The sequence below is a fragment of the Chiloscyllium punctatum genome, chromosome 10 (genome assembly GCF_047496795.1).
Source record: "Chiloscyllium punctatum isolate Juve2018m chromosome 10, sChiPun1.3, whole genome shotgun sequence".
Taxonomy (NCBI): domain Eukaryota; kingdom Metazoa; phylum Chordata; class Chondrichthyes; order Orectolobiformes; family Hemiscylliidae; genus Chiloscyllium; species Chiloscyllium punctatum.
The window spans coordinates 12,076,165-12,099,310 of record NC_092748.1 but is presented as its reverse complement, the minus strand read 5'-3'; the positions used below and the strand labels follow the sequence as shown (position 1 = coordinate 12,099,310).

At 38.3% G+C, this 23,146-nt stretch overlaps 1 protein-coding gene across 3 annotated transcripts in view; it reads left to right on the top strand.

Annotated features, from left to right (window-relative positions):
• Window positions 1-23,146, top strand: part of agap1 (ArfGAP with GTPase domain, ankyrin repeat and PH domain 1) — a 759,171-nt gene that overhangs the window by 167,781 nt on the left and 568,244 nt on the right. The window lies entirely within an intron of this gene.

Here is a 23,146-nt window from a genome sequence, read left to right as displayed (position 1 = left end):
TAGAGAGACTACATTGAGCCTAAAGTGCCTTCTCGTGTATAATATTTCTCTTTTCCATATTTGTCCCTCTCTTATCTATGTGACCCTTACTTTCCATCTGTTGACTTAAAATCATCCCTTTGCATTCCAGACATAGTAAATATTTTGCTCTGTGTTGATGTTAACCTTTATCCATAAACAACTGTTTGGGATTGCAATGTTTGTTACTGTTTTGTTATCTCATCAGTCTCAGAGCAGACAGATCTATCTATACCTTTTTAAGGCAAATCACATGTAATCGCAACATGTGATTTCTGACATAAAATATCTGTCTCACCTTCAGGCATGATCCTTTGGGATTATGTTTTGCCATGTGTTTCAAAATCTTGTAAAGAGTTTTGTTTATTCTATTTTAATTTCAGTCTTATGCATGATAAACTTCTGTTTTATTGTGAGAACCAAATCTGCAATATTGCAATTTTGTGTTTGTGAAAGGCCACCTTATTAAAACAAAAAAAACCAAAATATCAAGCCAGATTTTTCAGTCTGGGAATAATATCAGCTGGCCTCATAACAATGTGTATGTAAAATATATGAGCACATAACCCAGACAGACTATGGCAATATAAACACTATTGTAAATAAATTTCAAGACATCTGTCTCAATAAGAAGCCAGATATTTGAGATATATGTTGTGAGCTAACTTATAGGCTATTACTCAGGCCATTGCAATGGTGTTTGGTTCAAGAAACTGTGTGACAGACTGCATAATCTGATTTTAAATTCATAGTCTTTTGCTCTGATTGTAGGAATAACTATTTCTGGTGAATATAATTGAGTTCATTTTCTGTTGCAGCACATTGTATTTGTCTGTAATTGCCATCCCATTTACATCAGTGCTATTTCTCATCCTGTGTCTTTTATTAAAGATATATTATTCCAGTATTACCCTATTTGAGCTTATTGTTTATTAATTATTTGTGGGAAGTTTTTGATTGCAATAATATTCCAGTGTACAGAGTAAAAAATTTTGGACGGAACTTGATTAGATCAGGATCAAAACTTTAGTAAATTATGAAAAACAAAAGTGCCTAATAAAATATCAAAATGTATACATTTTTATCTTGGCTAGAGTTGATTGAAATTAGTTTTAACACCCCTTCTGATACATCCATTTTCAGTGTACCAGCATCTACTTTGCATAAAAGCAATTTATTTCAGTTGGGAGTCTGTGTGAACTTTTATCTTGTTGTACTGGATGGGGGAGACCTCAAACTAGCAAATTAATGTTGGCGGATTAACTGAATTAGGACAGCTGCAATGTGTGAGCCTTGCAAGATCGATCAATTCAGATTATCCTGATCTGGACTCTGCAGTCTCCAGGGAACTGGTATGCCTAGTAGGTGCTACATTTAGAATTTCCAAAAGATGTTAGATTTGCATATTAATTTGCTGAATCCATCCCTTGTGGTTGCCGATTGACCAAACTTCACTCTGTGCACCTGGACTCCAAGTTGAAATATTGACATGGTACGTGCTCGCTCTCATCACCACTGAAGCAAGAAAGAGGGGCTTGGTTGATGGGCAAATCTTTTGTTTGGATAAATTTAATGTAGACAAGAAGGAAAGGTTGCTAGTAGCAGTGACTTTTTTTCCAAACCTGAAATTGGCAATTAAGTGGTACACATTGGCAGCTGATTTCCTAGTATTCATTTGTTTTGTGAAAGTCAATGGGAAATATAAACAAAGTGATCTGTCAATTTGCTAATGTCCATCATCAGTTTTCGTTCACTGTGTTCAGAAGCAAATTCCACAGAAATGGATGCCTGAATTAAATATAATGTAAATGAACAGTACATATCCAAATTGACTTGTAATTCTGCAGTCATTAACTTTTCCTGTTTTGTCTTTTTTTTTCCCAAACAATATTCTACTTAACTGCTTATGTGAACTGTTATAATCCCAGGGGAAACGTTAAGGTTCCTACAATCATGTTGGTATAAAAGGTGCAAGTTAAAATTTACTGAATTAGTGAGCCCTATGTCTTGAATTATGGCTGGAATTTTGGTGAGAGTTTAAAAGCATGGGCTCATATTTATCCAGTATGTAACAATGGTATTTCAAATGTTTTTTTTAGGAATTTATGTGGACCCAGATTTCTTCCCTGATGACAATATAATAGTCTGTTTGCTTAGAGAAAGATGTAATGCCATACATGGGCATTTTAATAGGGTTGAACAGGAGTAATTTACTGTGAAAATTGCACAAATTTTTGGAAATGGCCCATTTTTTTGCAGCAGATTGAAATACCTTGAACCTTTTGGGTTGCCCTTCTTACTGAGTTGTATTCATGGTGCTTGGGTTAACAGCATTGTTTGAAAAAAAGCGTTCGGGTTTACTCTGCTCACTGGGATTATGTCATGATTCTCCAGTAATAGATTAAACAACCACTTTGGTTTGGGATTTATGTCACCATTTAAACTTCTCTCCTATGTTTACAAACCCTGTGGCTTTGTATTGCTGCAGACTTAAGGGAGTCCAAGTCAGCTCCCAAAATTCTTCATGGAAAATACTAATAATCAGGAGAAGCTCTTATACATAATCTAATGGCTGCTGTGGGCAGTCATAGGACAGATGTACACTGGCTGATGTGTTAAATATTTTACCTTATGCTGATTTTGTTGCTGTGCTAATTTACAATTGGTATGCTTATTTTGCTGTGAACTCTGTGTTTGCTATTGGTAGAGCTGTTTGTGGGGGTGAGGAGAGGACCAGGAAAAGTGTTTAATACAGTGTTTATCCTCATTTGACATGATTTCTTTGTTTATTAAGTACAACAAAGCAACATCAGTGTGGAACCCAGATGCACTTTATGTAATATATGTGCATAATCAAATCCAGTGGATTGGGCTAAATAATTCATGTCAGCTGTGAGTCCTAGATCCTGTAATTGGATCTCGGGGGCAACGGCCTTGAATTATCTAGCAAGATAAACTATTGTGAAATGAGCTTGGTTTTTCTGTAATTTCTGTAGTTCTATTGGGCTTGTCAGTTACAAAAGCATTTTGTGCATCACGAGTCATAAAAGCATGATATTGCACTTAAAATTATTTTTTGACTTGACAGCAGTCAGTTTTTCTGTAGTGTGTAGCTCTGGATTGCTGTAACTTGGTCCTACTCGTATCTATATGGCCGCAGTCTGATGATCATCTTCAACATCCCCAGCTGCTTTCTCTCGAGTACCCCAAACACACATCCTCAGCAGGTGGGGTCAGTTTCCATATGTTCCAGGCTTAGCTGTCCGCGAGCTGTGTTGTCACCTTGTCCAATGTTGTGGCCCAGGCATAATTTCCTGCTGTTAAACATAAGAAGATTAAAGTCTTTAGTTCTTGCCATGAACTCTGAACTCTGTACCCTTGTCACAAATTTCATTCCTATATCTTGTTGTTCTCTTGAACTGAACCATGCCATAAGTAATCTCACTGCTTTGACCCTTGGACACTCCAACACAAGAATCACAAATTCTATTCTAACTTCAGCTCATCTGTTTCTACAATCCTCATCTATTTTTTTTTCCACAAATGGTATTGATTTGTGCTATTGCTATTCTATCTAAACTCTTATCTCCCATGCCCTAAACTTTACTACAAGCACATTCAAATCCAGCTATGGGGAAGCAGAGGTGCAGTGGTAATGTCACTGGACTAGCAATCCAGAATCTCCAGCCAATGCCCTGGGGGCATTCTGGGTTCGAATCCCACCAAAACAGATGGTAGAATTGAAATCGCTAGAAATCTGGAGTAAAGATTATATGGTGTTCATGTCTTACCCTTGATTAGTTGATTGAGTGATGCTTTGTCTTTGGTTATATGCATGTTAAACTGCAAATTTTATAGTTAATGAGTGACAACTCCTTTTGTTCTATCCAAGTTCAAATTTTTAAACACAACCATCCCTCCGTTAGTGCTCCTTGTATTTTCCTGAACGTGCTGAAAAAAAATCACTTTTCCGTAAGAAAGCATGCAATAAGGGTTGGTTATGTTCCTGCTCTGGCACTTTTTAGATTAAAGGCCTATATTTATGTATTGGTTTAATATACTTTATGTGGAACACTTGCTCTCCAGCACAGCTAAATGCACAATTTTAAACCAGCGTGTTTTCATCAGCTAAATTAATATTGGTATTGTGCAGTATCTTACAGACAATGTTTCTAACTGATATACTGTTTGCTGAATATAGTGCTTGTGCACTTTTAATTTTTAACAGATGCATTCTTTGAAAGCATTGTCAATGAATATTGTTTATGTAGTGTAGATGCACTTTTTGACACATGCAGTGCTTGTACTTTGCACACGTCTCCATGGTGATGTTCACATGAGCAGTAACTACAATAAAGTGCTTTTCAAGTCATGGAGTCATACAACACGGAAACAGACCGTTAGGTCCAACTTGTCCACTTATCCTAAATTAATCTAGTCCCATTTGCCAGCACTTGGCTCACCCCTCCAAACCCTTCCTATTCATATACCCATCCAGATGGCTTTTAAATGTTGTAATTGTACCAGCCTCCACCACTTCCTCTGGTATTTCATTCCATACATGCACCGCCCTCTGAGTGGGAAAAGTTATCCCTTTTAAATCTTTCCCCTCTCACCTTAAATCTATGCCCTCTAGTTCTGTCTATTTGCCCTATTTATGCCTCTCATGACTTTATAAACCTTGATGAGGTCATCCCTCGGCCTCTGATGCTTCAGGGAAAACAGTCCCAGCACCAAAAGGCATGTGCCTGAAACATTGATTCTCCTGTTCCTCGGATGCTGCTTGACCTGCAGTGCTTTTCCAGTGCCATACTTTTCGACTCTGACTGTCCAGTATCTGCAGTCCTCACTTTCTTTTAGTATATAAAATAGCAAAAGAAGTCCTGGGGATATGCACGTCACTGCAGAATAGGGTGAGTGGTGTTAACTAGCAAAATGCAAGTTGTGATTTTAACAATGAATTACAACCACTATGCAAAGCATTATTAATAGAAGTAATACAATATTTTGGATGCTGAAAGGAATTTTCTACTTAGAACAACAGGCTTCTCTTGTTCAAAAGAATTAATATTCAGAACAGTCTTTGTTGATTGTAAAATCAAGCTTGTCAAGGATATTCAGAAGTGGATGGAGACCGAGAACTAACTACCTGAAAAGATGGCTGAGAAAGATGTCCTTACGTCATTTTGAATAAAATGCTTGTATATGCATTTGGTTTTATAACCTACAGTGCTATCAGGCTAGAAAACACTGTGTTCAACAAGCACTCGCACCTGCATAGTTCCTTTACAATGTTTCTGCATTTGAATTCATTTTTATGCCCTGAGTGTCACGTTCACTCAGAAGAATGTGGATTCAAGTCCTGTGCCAGACGTTGAGTACACAAATTCAGGCTGACATTTCATCTCAAATTTTAAAGAATTGAAGAAATACTTGAAGAAAAACAAAACTGCAGGCTTAGAAGGAAGGACTTCTAATTTTTTAGTTTAGAAAAGCATTTGTCTGCGCAGGAAATATACTGCCATTCCTTTCTGTTGCTTGGTCAAAATACTGGAATTCCTTTTCTCATGGAATTGTGGGTCAACCCACAGCAGGTGGACTGCAGTGGTTCACAGCAGCATGGTGGCTCAGTGGTTAGCACTGCTGCCTCAGTGCCAGGGACCTCGGTTCGATTACAGCCTCTGGCAACTGTCTACATGGAGTTTCTACACTCTCCTTGTGTCTGCATGGGTTTCTTCCGGGTGTTCCAGTTTCCTCCCACAATCCAAAGGTGTGCAGGTTAGGTGAATTGGCCATGTTAAATTGCCCATAGTGTTCAGGGATGTGTAGGTTAGGTGCATTGGTCAGGGGTAAACGTAAAGTCATAGAGTAGGGGAATAGGTTTGGGTGGAATACTCTTTGGAGGGTCGGTATGGACTTGTTGGGCTGAAGGGTCTGTTTCCATACTGTAGGGATTATATGATTCTATGAAGAAAGCAGCGCACCATCTCCTCAAGGGCAATTAGGGTTGGGCAATAAATGCTAGCCAGCCAGTGCCACCCACATCCCACGAATGAATAAAAAAAGGTTTGATGGGCTGGTGGGCCTGTTTCCTGTGCCGTACTGTTTTGTTCTTTGTTTCGTTGATTGAATTGCTATTTGTAAGAACTGGTATAGATTCTTTCCTGTATTTTTCAGAGAGAGTTGGGACTTCATAATCTCCTATTGGTTTCTTATAAAGTGAATTGTTTTAAGGTGAATATGATTACACATCATGGATTTTATTTGTCCCGAATGAACCAAAAAAGTGCTATTTGACCAAGTTCAATTGTTCTGTATGTACATTTTCCCTCTTGACTGTCCTTTAAACATTCATTTCAACTGTTCAAATTTATTGCAAATTGACATATGGCTGGTGTAAGCTCATTGGATTATTTTGGTACATCTGCTGTTTACAAAGCCTTTTGACACCTGGTGTGCTCTCAACCATCCAGATTGTCAGCTTCAGTGGTACAGATGAATTCCTTTAATATTCCTGCTCTGTGTTTTTAAAATTCCTCATGGAATGTTCTGTCAAAGGTGTGTGAGAAAACGTGACTGAAGGGCCAAGAATTTGAAGATGCCTTTTGACACTAATTGAATCTTGAAGGTTCCTTGCTCATCAGTTAACTCCTCCTGTTGACCATATATAGTTTGCAGTATCTAGAACTCCAGCCTACTACTTTATTACGCTTAGGCTTTCAAAGATGATTCCTGACCCAAAGCTAACCAAACTCCATTTCTCCATTTCCTCTATTCCATCAACTTGGCACTGAAGCAAATGGTTCCTGATTAGTGTCTATGCATGTTGCATTAGTGGTGCTTCCAAACTAAATATACAAACTAAATGCAAATTGACTTTGGTTTCTTCAGTCTTTCCCCTTGGTTCCTGCTCCTTCATTCTGTGTCCGTGCTTTCTAGGTTTCCGCACACAATGCAATTAACGCTTGCCTTGTGTTCATATAAACATTTACTGTATATTTCATGCCAATCAAGAGAATGAAGCAATACTGACCAATCACTTGGAGAAGCTGGCAAAGCAAGCAGAAGCTGGAAACACCTAATTGTCTCTGCTATGTAATTCTGCAGCGTGAACCTGGTCTAAATACTCCTGCATTTGCAATAGCTTATGCTTTATGGGGATAAATGTTCAATTTTTTTTTCTTCTTGCAGAGAAAGCTTCGGTTATTCTAACAATGAATTGAAATGCTAATCAATTTAATCAATTTAACATGGACAATATTTTTCCCCTCTCTCTCTTTTTCTTTTCCCCAATGTGAACTTTCCCTCCATTTTCTTTATCAGTCCATTCTAGGATTATTCTTCCCTGCTAGTTCACAATAATCTTCTTACTCTTCTCTCCACTGCTACATCCCCAAACTAATGGCAAGGCTGTCTCTAATTTTCTTTGTCTCCAGCTGACAGTGATCGCTCAATTTTCCATTTTCTTTCAGTCACCTCCCTTTGATTCTCTTGTTTTGAGGTTCACAGATCAGCTTTGGGCAGGAACCATGATTTTTCCTCAGGATTCCATCAGTTTTGCTTCAACCCATGCCACATTCAAGAACAGAATGAGGGATGAATTTGAGTGAGGTGCTCATTTCCATCCGCAAGTATGGATAGGAGTTCATGGTGTCTGGAATTTCTGTCTTATGCTGAAGAGACAATTGGCACCTGTAACATTATTTTGCATGCAAAAATTAAAGAAAAAGAACTTGAGATAATTTGGTTCAATAACTTGTTTAAATTTTAAATATGAAAGGCAAGAAGTAAGTGATATCCAATGCAATTGATGTTGAAATACTGACTTTTGGAATAACTTTCCTAAATTGGTTTTAAAAGACGAAAGATTACAGAATCCTCCAACACAGAATTTGACAATTTGGGCTATGCCCAGTTAAAGAACTTTCGAATTGGCCCGACTTCTGTGCTGCTTACCCACAATCCTGCATAGGTTTTTCTTTTCAGGTGTGTACATAAAGTTCAAAATCAATAAAGATTATTTGGCTTGTCTAAACCAGGTACTAAATAGCTCATAATACTATTGACACTTAAATTTTGTCTGTGTCAAAGACTGAATAATCTGGGGTACAATTCTGCACTGTACAGTTCTCTGTATATGATTTCCAAGAGAACAAACATCTTATGAAACCTTCCTTATGACAATGAAACAGATTTTGTGGTAGCTTTGTTTAGCAGTCCAGATTTATTTTTGCATATTGAATTTTAATGTAGTTTTATCTGCCTACGCAGAGAGGGGCAGGAAAAATTCAGGCAGGATACCTAGAAACCATGCAGTGAAAGGTTTTGTAGTTAATGAAATGCTGTCAATTCAATTCCAATGCTGTCTGTCATAGGCAAAGAGTACATTGTTGTCAATTCAGTATCTCTCTCAGAACATCTGAATTTGACTTTATTTTTGTTTATGACCATTAATGGTGCTGAAGTATGATTAATATTTGTATGAATTTACTGGTCAAGATTGTTATTCTGTGATTTGTCACAAGTATTACAATGTGACTTATCTGACTTTTTCTTTGTATTCGGTGGATCTCTGCCGTGTTTCATTACATCAGTGTTCATGCATTATTCAAACAAATGCTAAAAGAGAATGCATATCCATGCCTCATTTGAAATAATTAGAAAAATAATAGATGGCGGAGGTGTCTGGAGCCTGCTGCCATGGCAACAGCAGCAAAAGAGGTGCAGCTTCATCTACTAATGAAGGAATGTAAATCAGCATGAATTATATTGTCATCAGCTTAAAAATATGGCTGATAATACAAATTTAAAATGTCCTAATTCTTAAAAAATGAATATACATAACCATGGTGTTCTCTTAATGTGTTAGACAGTCAATCAATGAGGAGGTATGAAGAGAAAACTGATTGCATCTCTCGTATGAAATACTTGTATTGTGATTTCTTTGTCACATTGGTTCATTTATGATTGTAGGATCCAAGAATGATACAATGCAGTCGAAGAACATTTAGCCAACGTGCCGAAGCTAGCTGTTTTGAAAGAGCTGTGGGGTTAATCCCACCCCTCTATTTTTTTCCCATACTCTTGCTGTATTTTCTTCATCTAAATATTGATTTATTTTTACTGTAAAAAATGAATTATGAAAGTCTCTACTGGGAGTTTTTTCTTGATTTGTGCTCAGTAATTCTGCAATCCTTTCATTTATGGGATGGCACTGGAAAGGCTATTTGCTGCCCTTGATGACCCTTAGGCAGTGGGGAGCTGGGTTGGTGGCTTGCTAAACCATTTTAGAAGGCGACTAAGAGATAACTGCATGGCATTGATCTACAATTACGTTAGGCCAAACTGAATAACGACAGCAGGCTTCCTTCCCGAAAAGACCTTGGTGAACAAGATGGATTTGAATCAACATTAGCCTTTGAGCAACTAATTCAGTTACATAATCTATTGCAACATCACTGAAGAGCAAATAAGAAAATATATGGTGATGGGCAAAGATTTTAAAACAGAACAAGCAGTATATTGGAGCATTGTTTGAATGGAATCCTCGGCATTGGATTTTGTAAATGTTTATGTTGCCTAATAGAGATATTCTGAGCAATCTAACAAATTACAAGACACAAACTTTTTTTTTGAATGAGGTAGCAGAACACTGAGGTAATGGAGCAGCCTGTGGTTAGGTTCTTTCTCACTATATATGTAAAAAGTTTTCAAAGTTCCAGAGCATTACTTCATACATTTATCATTTCAGTTAGCTACCTACACCTCTAAACTGATTTATCCAGCATTCTGATTCACTTCGGATCGATGTAGCCAAATTCCAGTATCCTCTGTTCCAATTTAAATATGTGATCTATATAAGAGGCAGAGTTTCTTGGATATATTGTAGTTCAGCATGAGCGCAGAACAAGACTTCTGTGAAAGAACAGTCAAAAGTACTATTACGTAAAGAGCAGATGTGGTCTTAGTCATAGCCTTATTAATGTGCTTTTTGCCAGAATTGCATATCTGAAGATTTGACTGTTATGTCTTTACTTAAATATCCAGTTTCTTTGACTAGATTTTTTTTTTGTAACTAACTCTTTGTACCCAAGGTAGAACTTGAATAGAACATGGAACAGGTTTTCACATTCTAGTTATCCTTCTCTTAATACTGCTGTACTGTACAGTTCCCGCCACTTCTTTTTATTGGTGGCGGAGGCATCCTTCCTCTCAATGTGTGACTCCCTCCACACATTTCTCTGCCTCGTTACAACTCTCCCTATCTTAAATTCTCCCTGTCTCTAACTCACTTTGTATAATCTCCCTCCTACTCCTATTGCAATCTGACCTCCTGCTCCTCCCTCAAACTAACATGATATTCAATAATGCCGTAATAGAAATGGAAGTCGTTCGTATAGTTGAGGTGAATTACTGGAGGAAATAGAGTATTATTGGACAAGGGTGTTGGGTAAGCAAGTAAAACCTCACTTGTATTGGTTGAAACTGATGCCATGTGCTGAAATAGAAAAAGGTCCGCTTCCTGACTAGCAATTCTAACCTTTTTATCTGTGAGCAAACTCAGCCCTCAAAAAGACATCCGGAGATGACTTACATGCTGCAGGCTTCTCATTGCTGATTTCTCACGTTTGTGGCAGGAAATTTGCTTTGTGAGAATTTGAATGAGTGATGTGTTAGAAGAGCAGGATTGTGCTCCCCTGAGTCACTTTTCTGTGCATGTGCTTAACCTAAATAAAAAAAATCTTTTCAATAAGTTTCCAACTGGCCTCCTTTATGTACAAAAAACAGCTATGAAATGATGGTCTGTATTTAAATGGGAACAACAGAGCAGGAGGAACCTTTTACCTCCTCAAATCTTAATCCTTTTGAGTAAGAGTTCCATGTTTTCACTGAATATTGGGGACTTTAATTCCCTAGTCTTAGATTCCCCATTCAATGGCAATAATACTCATAATCAATTATTCATTATCCTAAAAACGTCAGTTGAGTCACACCTTGTCTATAGTTAAATGCCTTCTGGAAATCTATATAAATAACATCCATTCATGTTTCTCCATCACTAATTATTGATGACTAATCCGGTTCAACCTACCATTTCAAAGCCTGTGCTGGTTCTCTGGCTGAAAGTTTGGAAGTTGTTCAGTCAGCCTACCTATGTAGATATAAAGTCATTTTTTTAATATTTGTTTATGTTAATCATCTGAACTACAGCTCAATTTCTGAATGTCTATCACAATGCTTCCTCTATGGCACAAATCTTAAAGCCTGTCTGTTATGCACCTGCTCACCAAGTTACAAATGCATTTTCATTTTCTTTTCAACTATTTCTTTCCTCTGAGGGTGTTGAATGTTTACTTATAATATGGCTTTGCATGTTTCATTGGCCCTCTGGTAACCTTAATGAGCATCAGCATTGAGTGTTGTGGCCAACTGAATTGCAGAAGGCATGGCAGCCTTGTCCAGATCCATACATACCCACTTCCAGTTAATAGTGATGAGGAAACAGACTGATCTTTCAGCACCCACCAGCTTGATGCAAGTATTGTAGGACCCATTTTATAGCTTTGATTACTGTCAGCTAAACCCACACAAACTGACGATGAAATTTAGTATCTGTTTGCACTCTGTGACTCTGTGGGTTATTCTGCCGAACAATTGTGATTTTAGCAATATTGAATCAACTTGGGACTGAGCGCAGTAATTACTACTTGTTAGGTATCACTATTGAGTACCTATGTCCGTATTTCCCTTTGATTTGTATTCCTGTTAAAGATGTGACTTGTGTTGGGAAGGGGGTCTCATGATGAATTTTGTTCCATACAAACCACCAGATGAAAATGAAGAGCATCCACATCTAGAATTCCAGATGACTGAAGATATAAATATAGCATCAGACCTGATAAATGATTGTGGATGAGAGCTGAAAGGGAAAATGAAGCAGAAATAGAGTTGATTCTTTTCTAGTATTCTTTTCATGAGTTGTAGCCATTGCTGACAGTTAAAAGTCAATCGCATTACTGTAGTTCTGGCGTCACAAATAGTATAGACCAGACAGAGTTTGCAGATATGTTAAAAGGCCATTAATGTACCAGATGATTTTTTTTCTTATGAACATCAATAATTTCAAGGTCACCATTACTGAATTGAGCTTTCAATTTTATTTATTGACCAGCAATTTCACCAGCTGCTTTGGTGGGATTTGAACCTGCAAGATTTGTATGGTCTCTTAATTACTGATGTTACGACTTCTGACTATTCTACCCTAATGAGAAAAATTTTGATGGTAATGTAAAAAGGGAACCCAAAAGTCTTTTATAGACATAAAACCTACTACAAGGGAAGTCAAAGGAAGGTCAAATTAATAGTAAAACACAGGGAAACATCATTTGACCCATTGACCCTTTAGTGAAAGGACTAAAAAAGAAATTTTCTTTTGGGTGTGATGGCCATTATTGAGATACTGAGTATTCTGCATCTGTACTTGTTAAAGAGGATGAAGTTCATTCGCAGCAAAAGAGGGAATGAGCTTAGACTGAGAGCAGTTGCCGAAAGGTTTGGCAATACTCAAAATAAAGAAGGCACACAAACTGGATGAGATGCATCTTTGGTAACTGAGGGAAGTAAGAGTGGAAATAACAGCAGATTTGGTCAAAATCTCATTTGTGGGCAAAGGAGTGTGCCAGAGTGGTACAGGATTGAAAATGCTGCACTACTTTTAAAAAGTAAGAGCGGTAAAGTTAAGAGCTACTGGCCAGACGGCTTAACATTGGGGAATTTTTAGAACTAAGAATGAAAGATCCAATTCTTGCCCTTGTAAAAATATGGGATAATAAATGACTGACCGATTAGATTTGAAGAAAAGAAATCACATTTTGACTAGCAAATTCTTTGCGATTAAAGTGAGTTGATGAGGGTAGTGCAGTTGCTATTATGTATCTGAACTTTTAAAAAGGTGTTGTTTCAAATGCACACTTTTTTGGCAAAATTCAAGTTAGAAAATTAGCAAAACAATGGCAACAGTAAGATTAAATTGACTAAAAGATAGAAAGCAGGAAGTGATGTTGAATGTTTTTTTTATTCTGAAGGAAATGTATAGTATTCTCCAGCAATAGGTATGTTACTGATCTGGACTCAGGCATAGTTTACAGGGAAAACCTTAAAAGTTTACAGTTGGCATGAAACTTGGTATAATAAACCATGAAGGAGAAAGTACAGGGATATGAAAGAAATGTACACTCACGCAAATACAGCCTGATTGTAGAAATGTGTGAAATTCTGTATTTTGGTAAGAAATATAAGGACTGGCAATAGAAATTAAATGGTGCAAATTTAAAGGAGGTGGAGCTGAGAGTCCTAGGGTTTTATGTATACAAATCTTTGAAGATGGCTGGATTGATAGAGAAGGCACAAGATGTGTTACTGTCCAATTCTGGTACCAAGTTTTAGGAAGGATATCAAGGCATTGAAGAAGGAAAAGGAGGAGTTTACCAAATTAAGGAGGGATGTGGGATATTAGAGAATCTGGGCTTGCCTCTTCAGAGGATATGAAGGGATAATTTCATTAAGTTGCTCAAAATCATGAATTGTTTGCATGAAGTGTATATGGTATAACTGTTTCCATGTTGAAAGGCTGAAAGCAGAATGGAAGGTATTTGGCATGCAGATGAAATGAGAAAAAAAACATTTGAGTTATGCTGATTTAAATGTGTTGCTTGAAAGTATGGTGCATGCAGATTTAAAGGAGACTTCCCAAAGTAAATTGGATGAATTCTTAAAGGTGGGGCTGTGTGGCGGAGAATATTTGTAGGAAAATGGAGAAAGAACTAATTGAATAATCTTCTGGCTGATGGAGACAAGTTTGATCAAATGACCTTTCATTCTTTGAGTTTGTTTGCTGACCATTTGCTTAGAGCAAGTGTACATCTTATCATTAACAAAACTATTCTTATTCATTGTTCAAGTGTGTATTTCCCATCAGGCATATTTAAGCAATGACTGACATCAAAAGATTTACTGGTCCACCCTGTGTCTCCCACATTCCTGCAATATCTTGTCTAACATAAAATATACACTCCCTACCCCTGCCAAAAGTTTGACACTTCCTGGGAGAAGCCAATTTTTAAAAAAGGGACATTCCTCTCTAATCCCCTCAAAGACCAAATTTTTGGATACCAGACAAGAATAGATGCTGTGTTTTCAGTCTCTTCTCTGGTATGGAAAGAATCTGGCTTGCTTGAGAAAAGACACAGAGCATTCCTTGATAGGATTCCTTGTTACAACACCACAAAGTACACTTATGACTCGTCGGGGTGCCCAATTGTAATGAGTAACGTAAACCAATGTGACTTTGAAGAAATATTAAAGCTGCTCTGAAGTGTGAAGTAGTTTACTGCTTATTTTGTTCGATACCTCATCCTATCTTAAATATTCGATCACTCCGGTGCCTATAGCAGTGTATGCCATGTATAAAATGTACTGTGGCAACTTACCAAGGTGCCTACAAAATGCCTTCCAAACCCACAAGTTTTACTACCCAGAAGGACAAGGCAGCAGACATAAGAGAACTCCATCATTTCCAGTTTCCACACCATCGTGAATTGAAAGCATATCACATTCCTTCATTATTTATGGGTCAAAGTTACAGACTTCTCTCTCTAACAGCACTGTGGCTGTCCCTGCACCACATCGACTGCAGCAATACCAGAAGTTGATTCAACCACCACTTTGAGGGCAAGTCGAGATAGATAACAAATAGTGGCTTAGCAAGTAACATATTTCGTCTTGAGTGTGTTTTTTTAAAAAAATACACGTGTTGATGATGTGGATGTTCTATTCACATATATTCTAATAGTATTAATGGTACATTTGTGGCTGTGCAGTCAATGTGAACAGAGGATAATGGAAAATGGGGCAAGGTTATTTATCCTATGATTTTCATGATTCCAACAGGGCGTGCAAATTCACATCCTTATTAAGTGACAAAACAACCAATATTAACTGTTGCAAGATAGCTAAAAGTCTTTGAGATTTACCTAATTTGAAGATCTCTTTATTACACAATGCAACCCAAACCTGCTTTGTTACATTCCATAAACAATGTCCCTATGCTTATTGGGAGTGTAAGTGCAGGGCTTTGGAGAATAAATACTTTTTTTACTTGTTTTTTTCTTTAAAACTGCAACTTTCAAGTATTCTTTCTGAAGGGCCTGATTAGCATAGGATTATGTGTTTTTGATACATAAAAATGCATGTATTATACATGTTCCCCTGTTTTAAGCAATTGCATTTCCCAAGAAAATTAGTTTGTTTCTGTGAATCTTTCAACTGAACTTGATGTTAAGTCTTCATAATCTTAATTTTTTATATAATGTGTTAAACCTATAGTGTGTGTTGAATACTGGGCTCCCAAGACAGTACATAATCCACAAACCTGGCCATGACATTGTGTTTACAGATTGAGTTACCATGTCTTGAGGAATGTTCAAATGTATTTTTAAGAAAAAGTCTCACGCTCTTCATGAAATCTACTGATTAAAAAGCAGATTACTAAATCCACTAGCATTACTTTTGCAGTTTGAAGTATCCAGATTCTTGGAAAGCCGTTAATTTATATCTTAGGAACTAATTTGTTGACTTTGTTTTATTGGAATATTCTGTAAGTGAGGGATGGATAATGGTCCACTCTTAAACACTGTTGAGGTAGATTTATTGTCTTGCTATAAACTTGTGTTGGGTAAGGAAATTGTGACCATAATCTGTATCGGTTTCTGTGTGGTTTTTAGGTGAAGAGTAATAATGCTTGGATTGTTCTCTATGGGATACTTTCTGCAATTATTGACACATTTGCTATATGCTAATATAAAAACAGAATAGAAATGCTGAAGTCAGAAGCATATAGCATCTGATGAGCTTGCAGTTATGCGGGATCAACCTTGCAAATTCCCTAGAATTGAGGGACTCCAGTTTGGATTCCTGGTCAACATTCCTCCTTCAACCATTTTCCACAGGAAATGGATTACGAAGTCATTCACTTAATTGTTTATGAAGTATTGATGTGCATCCATAATAATGACTGTACTCCAATGGGTGTCATTTTTTAGATTAGATTTTAGATTAGATTCCCCTACAGTGTGGAAACAGGTCGTTCGGCCCAATAAGCCCACACCGATCCTTCGAAGAGTAACCCACCCTGACCGTTTGTACGTGAACTCTTTGGTACGTCAGGGAAATTTCATTAAAGTGTTGTATGAATTTGAATTTGATACACATGTTAATATAGTTATTTTCTGTTGTATTTCTGCTTTGAAAGAAATTGCAGATAATGGCGTAATGCCTGGGCACCTGTCCAAACCATCCTGTCCACTGCTGGTATTCTGCTTTCCATAATATGAATAGAGTACTCTTTGTCTGTGAGAAAATGGGTAAAGCAGTTTTCAGAATTGTTTTCCAATAGGAAGAGAATGCTACCAGTTAAGGAATTTTAGGAAACTGCTGGTATTGAATGAGGGGAGGTAGGAGTGGTACACAACAGCAAAGCAATAGAAAGATGAATCAGATCATTAAAAGCTCTTGAGATCAATGGGAATGAGTTGAATTGGATCCAAATTAGGCTTTGTGGCAGGAGCTTTGCTTTTGCGTCCAGAAAATTGTTCCAAGATTCCATTGGGCTTCGTATTAAATCCCTTCCTATTATTGGTACTTAACTGGTTTAGACTTGACAATATTGACCATAATTTAAAGCTTTCCAGTTAAAATAACAATTGAACCGTGTTAATGGTAAGGAGGAACACTGCACATTACTGGTAGACATTACTGGATTGGCTAGATTATGGTCACTTGTTCTCACTCCTGGCTGACAATGCATGACTCAATAATATGAAGGCCTATTTTTTGGGTGCATAAGAACTCATGAGAAACTTTTAGGCACATAATTTCTCTTTTTTTTTGTTCATCCTCACTTCTTTAGAAGACCCGTCTCACCAAAGGTAATATCAGATTTCACTATCCTGGCAAAGTGGTTTCTTTCCCAGTTTTATTTGAGCCACATGGTATAGAAGATTCCACCTGGTGAGTGCAAGGAGGAAGCTTGAATAGCTCAGGCTCTTTATGCATTTCTACATTCTCCTTTATAATCAAGAATGCAACGGCTGTTGATTTAACCTCTGGAACTTTGTTTAAAGATGTAATATATTTTCCAAAACAGAATTACCTCTAGACATTTCTGCCAACGTACTGCACAGGATGGATAGGTTTTTTAAAAATATCTGTGATTTTTTTTTAGAATAGAATTTTAGAATCCCTACAGTGTGGAAACAGGCCCTTTGGCTTAAGAAGTCCGCAATGACCCTCCAAAGAGTATCCCACCTAATCTCATTGCCCGTTACTCTACATTTCATCCCGGCTAATGCACCTAACCTACACATCCCTGAACACATGGGCGATTTAGCATGGCCAATTCATCTAACCTGCACATCTTTGGACTGTGGGAAGAAACTGGAGCACCTGGAAGAAACCCATGCAGACACTGGGAAATTGTACAAACTCCACACAGTCGCCCAAGACTGGAATCGAACCCGGGTCCCTGGCGCTGTAAGGCAGCAGTGCTAACACTGAGCCACCGTGCCGCCCCTAAAATTTTGAAAATGTGTTGAATAAAATTATGAAGGGAGAGAATATTTGTCTCTGGAATTATACGTATTCCAAATATTCAAGCATAGATCGGGCCAATCTGCATATGGCAAGAAATGTCTGCATTTGTAAAATTTTGAGTTGTATATTTGCCAAGCTTGTTAGATTTTGCTTTTACAATGTAATGAGGAGCTCTATCATAGCCTAATTGGTGCTTTATGGTGAATAGGAGTAATGCATTCTTGGGGGTGGTGGGGGAGGGAAAGACGGTGGAAGGTTATGGGGGGAGTTAGGGGAGATGGCAGCTGATGATGAGCTGAAGATCTCTGGAGCAAGAGGGTGGAAGTGAGTAGCAAGAGAACGGGTTGTTAGGGGGGGGGGTGGGGGGGGTGGGGAGGCATGGTGCGTGGGAAGGAATGCTCTGGGGAAGAAGAAAAACCGGGATGGCTCCAGGCAGAGGGAATGTGAGGGTATGAAGGGTAACTCCAGGAAGAAATATGCTCAAGTTGTTTTGTGAACTCCCAGCTTCACAGTAGCATTGTTTTGTCAAAAGGGGCAATGTTTTCTGCAGTCTGATTTCAGGACCTAAATTAGAAGTCAGACATGAAAGGCAAACTTGAGTTGGAACAGAACAATTGTATTGTAGCATGTTTTTGTAAAGTGTTGCTCTGAAAATGGCATGATTCTGTAGCCATATTATTGCAGTTGCGTAATGCACCTCACATTATCATAGTTATTGTTGCTAAGATGTATTATTTTTGAACCTATTTCCGTATTTTGCATTGTTCTACTATGTGTCACCTGATGAAATTTTCAGATGGACCTTTCTGTATCGGGTGGTATATGTTGTCCTTCTGGCGTTGCATAATGTTGATTGTATCAACAACAGTCATCAACCACGAGAGGCATGATAATGAGAGTAAATAGAGCAGGCTTTGAGAATTTAAAGAAATACAAAGGATGTTTTACAGTAGTTTGAAAGTGATACTTGCATTTATATAGCACATAGAAAACATGGCAGCCAATTTGCACTCGGCAAACTTCCATAAGCAAATTCAATCAAGCGAGAGGTACGGAGGCTCAATCTGTCACTCCTACATGCACGCACATGTAAGCTTATGGGGCGAATTTGTTTTTGCAGAATTACATTTTACTTTTCTCAAAAACTGCATGAATCAATTTAAAACTCTAAAACCATACAGAGGTTTGATCAATCTGGCATGATATTGGGACAGAGGCAGACTTCACACTTATTGTTTAAAAACCTGAACTAGAGAATGTAATTTAAAAGAAGTTCTGGGATTTACATATCAAAGAACAGAAACCAGTATATCCTATTATAAAAGATGCAAGTTTTAATGTAAGATTGTTTACTGTATCACAACTCCATGACACTGGACTCCTTTGGCTCTAAATCCTGTGAGCATGATCTTCACTTCCACAACCACCTGATGAAGGAGTGGCACTCTGAAAGCTAGTGCTTCCAAATAAACCTGTTGGACTATAACTTGGTGTTGTGTAATTTTTAACTTTGTCCACCCCAGTCCAATTTTGGCACCTCTAAGTCATTCCACAAGCAGCAAGGTCATAATGACCAGAAAAAATGTTTTGTGACGGAATAAATACTGACCAGAACATTGGGAATAAAGTACTTTGAGATATCTGGTGGTTGTAAAAGATGCTAAATAAATGAATTTTTTTCTTTACTGTTGCTATGTTAATCCTTCAGGAGCTATAGAATGTTTTCATATTAAATGAAACAGGTTAGTCTGTATAAATATGCCACAACATTTTGGGCTTTCAGAGTTATGCAAGTTCTGTGAGGAATGGAGATCTGATAGAACGATGCATAACAGAGTTGTTGCCTGAGGACTCACTAAAAGGCTAACCCAGTGTTTTTTTTCTTAAATGTGATTCCTTGTGCTTAAATTGGTTCAAGGCAAAAAGGGTTAACTTAAGAGGACACATTGCATAGACTAGATTAGAACATAGAAAGTTAAGAGCAAGCTTAAATTGTTAAAAGTGGGAGTGATCTAATAGAATTATTTTGTTATGAAAAGAATAATTAGGAAATGTAGAGAAAATTAGCGAAATTTTAGTGGATGAATTGGAGTCTTGATGGCCTGAACCCAGAGGTGACCTCGGTAGAACACTAATTGTGGATGTTCCTGGCAGCAGCCATCTCTGGGAGCCCTTTCCAATTAGGGCCAGCAGTAGGAGTGTCAGTGATAACATCCAGTGCCTTCAGTAGGAGGGTAATGGCTGCCATTACAATAAGACCTAGATTGGCAGAGACACTCGTCTCTGTGAATGGGTACAATGGCATGATATACTGGATGTAAGTTTGCTTGCTGAGCTGGAAGATTCATTTTCAGACATTTTCGTCACCATACTCGGTAACATCATTAGTGAAGCACTAGTGGTATGGCTCACTTTTTATTTATATGTTTAGGTTTGTGACATAATCTCCTGTGGTGACATTATTTTCTGTTCTTTTTCTCTGGCTTAGATCCAATTTACCACCCCCTTTGTGTTTGTTGATAGAGTTCCAGTTGGAGTGCCATGCTTCTAGGAACTCTCATGGATCTCTGTTTGGCTTGTCCGAGGATGGATGTGGTGTCCCAGTCAAAGTGGTGTCCTTCCTCATCTGTCTGTAAGGATATAAGTGAGAGCGGTCATGTCTTTTTATGGCTAGTTGATGTTCATGTATCCTAGTGGCTCGTTTTCTGCCTGTTTGTCCAATGTATTGTTTGTTACAGTTCTTGCAAGGTATTTCATAAAAGTTTGGCTTGTCTGTATAGCATCCTTCAAGTTCATTAGCTGCTGTTTTTAGTGGGTTTATGGGCTACCATGATATCGAGAGTCCCACTTCGACAGGACGACACATCCTTCCTAGAACAAGCCAAACAGAGACGCGCGCAAGAATTCCTAGAAGCATGGCATTCTAACCGGAGCTCTATCAACAAACACATTGATTTGGATCCCATTTACCACCCCTCCCCCCAAGAAAAAGAACAGAAAATAACATCACAGGAAATGACATCACCACTCCAAGGAAACCTAAACACACACATAAAAAGTGGGCCATACAACAGCGCTTCACTGGAGGCTCACGGATTTACCTAGTATGGTGACAAAACATCTGAAAACGAACCTTCCAGCTCAGCAAGCAAACTTACATCCAGAACCTCAACCTGAGCTACAAATCTTCTCAAAATTTACTGGTATAATATAATACCGACCAAGTAATAGCTGGACTGATACATTATGGTGAAGCTGCCACTGCTCTGTTTCTGGTCTCCTGTTACAGGATGTGGAGGTGCCTGTGTTGGACTGAGTTGGACAAAGTCAGAAGTCACACAACACTGGGTTATATTGCAACAAATTTATTTGAAATCACATGAACTTTCGGAGTGCAGCCCATTTGTCAGTTGCCGTGACAGAGCAACACACAGACACAGATTTATTGGCAGAGAATCAAGGGCAGAGAGATCAAAAGATCATACAATTGGTGTAAGTGAAGTGTCAGATGATACATCTCTACAGGTGACCAAGAGTGTTAGTCTGTGTGCAAACTGTTTATAAAGTCAATGTCAGTGCTGTGCTGTCATGACAATCAGGCACAGCGATAGAAATGTACAAAAGGTGACATCTCGGGTCGTATACTGAATTGTAGGTGTCAGACTTTGTTCAGAATCTGTCTGAGTTTTAAGCATCCTGATTTCAGTTTTGTATCCAATTGGCAAGCGCTCCCTGAATCCCATGTGATCTAACTTTACTAATTAGTCTACCACGTGGAACCTTGTCAAATCACATGTCTTTTGTGAGTTTCTTTTCACCGTGCTCCATCATCCATTCTGAAGATTGACTGTGTATTCAACTCTATTATTCAGCTTATCCTGTGTGTATCTTGTTCAATAGGTGACTCTGTGTGGGAGACCGCACAGCTGTTGTGACTAATTTTTTGACAGCCATTATGGCCAGCGTTAGGGTCTGATGTGCACTTTCTCCTAAGAGTGGGAGGTTAGTATTCTGAAGAGAGAGTCTAACCTGGCTGTGCTTTTTTTTTCTGTCCACCCTCACCCACTGGGGCTGAGAATTGTTTGTTTTCAAGTGCTTACCTGGCTCTGATCACAAGGTAGATGCAAATACGTAAAGCTGTCTATCAAGGTTGTGTATAGAACCACTTTAATACCATCATCATGACTTCTATCTGCAGAAAGAAAGACATAGGATGATGTAGAATGTACACAATTGAAACCAATCCACCTCTGTGGTTCAGCCCCACTCAAGCCTCTTCCTCCTCTTCCTCATTTGTATCTGACATTACAATCTCTATACTCTTACCCGTCATTTGTTTGTATATGTTTTAATATGGATTTATACTATTCACTTCAACCACTCCTTATAATAATAAGTTCCACATTTTCACAGCGCTTCAGGTGAAGAAGTTTCTTCTGAATTCCCTTTTGGATTTTTTGGTGACTACCTTATTTTTGTATTAAGCTGTTTCTCACAACAGGAAACATTCTGTCCGAATCCAATTGAAGAAAATCTTTCATAATTAGGTCACCCCAGAGTCACCAGCTTTCAGTAGAAATGCATTCAAACCTGGCAATCCTTTCCTGATGTGATACCAGAGATCTGTGGGTGTTTACTTTTCTAAAGTCTTCTCTGAATCCTCTGCAGTGATCTTTATAGATATCTCTGAGCAAGTTGATTGAAGAACAAAGGAAATTACAGCACAATTCAGCCCTTCAAGCCTTTGCCCCCATCCAGATCCACCATCAAAACCTATTTTCCAAGGATTAATCCCGCTGCTCCCTGCCCATTCATGCATCTGTCTAGATACATCTTAAATGACGTGCCTGCCTCTACCACCTCCGCTGGCAACCCGTTCCAGGCACCCATCTCTCTCTGTGTAAAGAACTTTCCACACATATTTCCCTTAAACTTTTCCCCTCTCACCTTGAACTTGTGACCCCCTAGTAATTGAATCCCCCACTCTGGGAGGGAAAAAACTTCTTGCAATCCACCCTGTCCATTACCTCTCATGATTTTGTAGACCTCAATCAGGGCACCCCCTGCCTCCAAACTTTCTACTGAGTAGAAAATAATCCTAATCTACTCAACCTCTCTTCATAACTAGCGCTGTCCATACCAGGCAACATTCTGGTGAACTTCCTCTGCACCCTCTCCAAAGCAACCACATTCTTTTGGTAATGTGGTGACCAGAACTGTAAGCAGTATTCCAAATGTAGCCAAATCAAAGTCCTTTACAGCTCTAACTTGAGTTGCCAACTGCTGTCACTGCTGTACTCAAGTCCGATGAAGGAAAGCATGTCGTATGCCTTCTTGACCATTCTATCAAGCTGCATTGCCACTGCCACTGTCTGGGTACAATGGACCTGAACACCCAGATCTCGGTGTCCATCAATTTTCCCCAGGGTTTTTACATGTACTGTATTGTTCGCTCTTGAATTGGATCTTCCAAAATGTA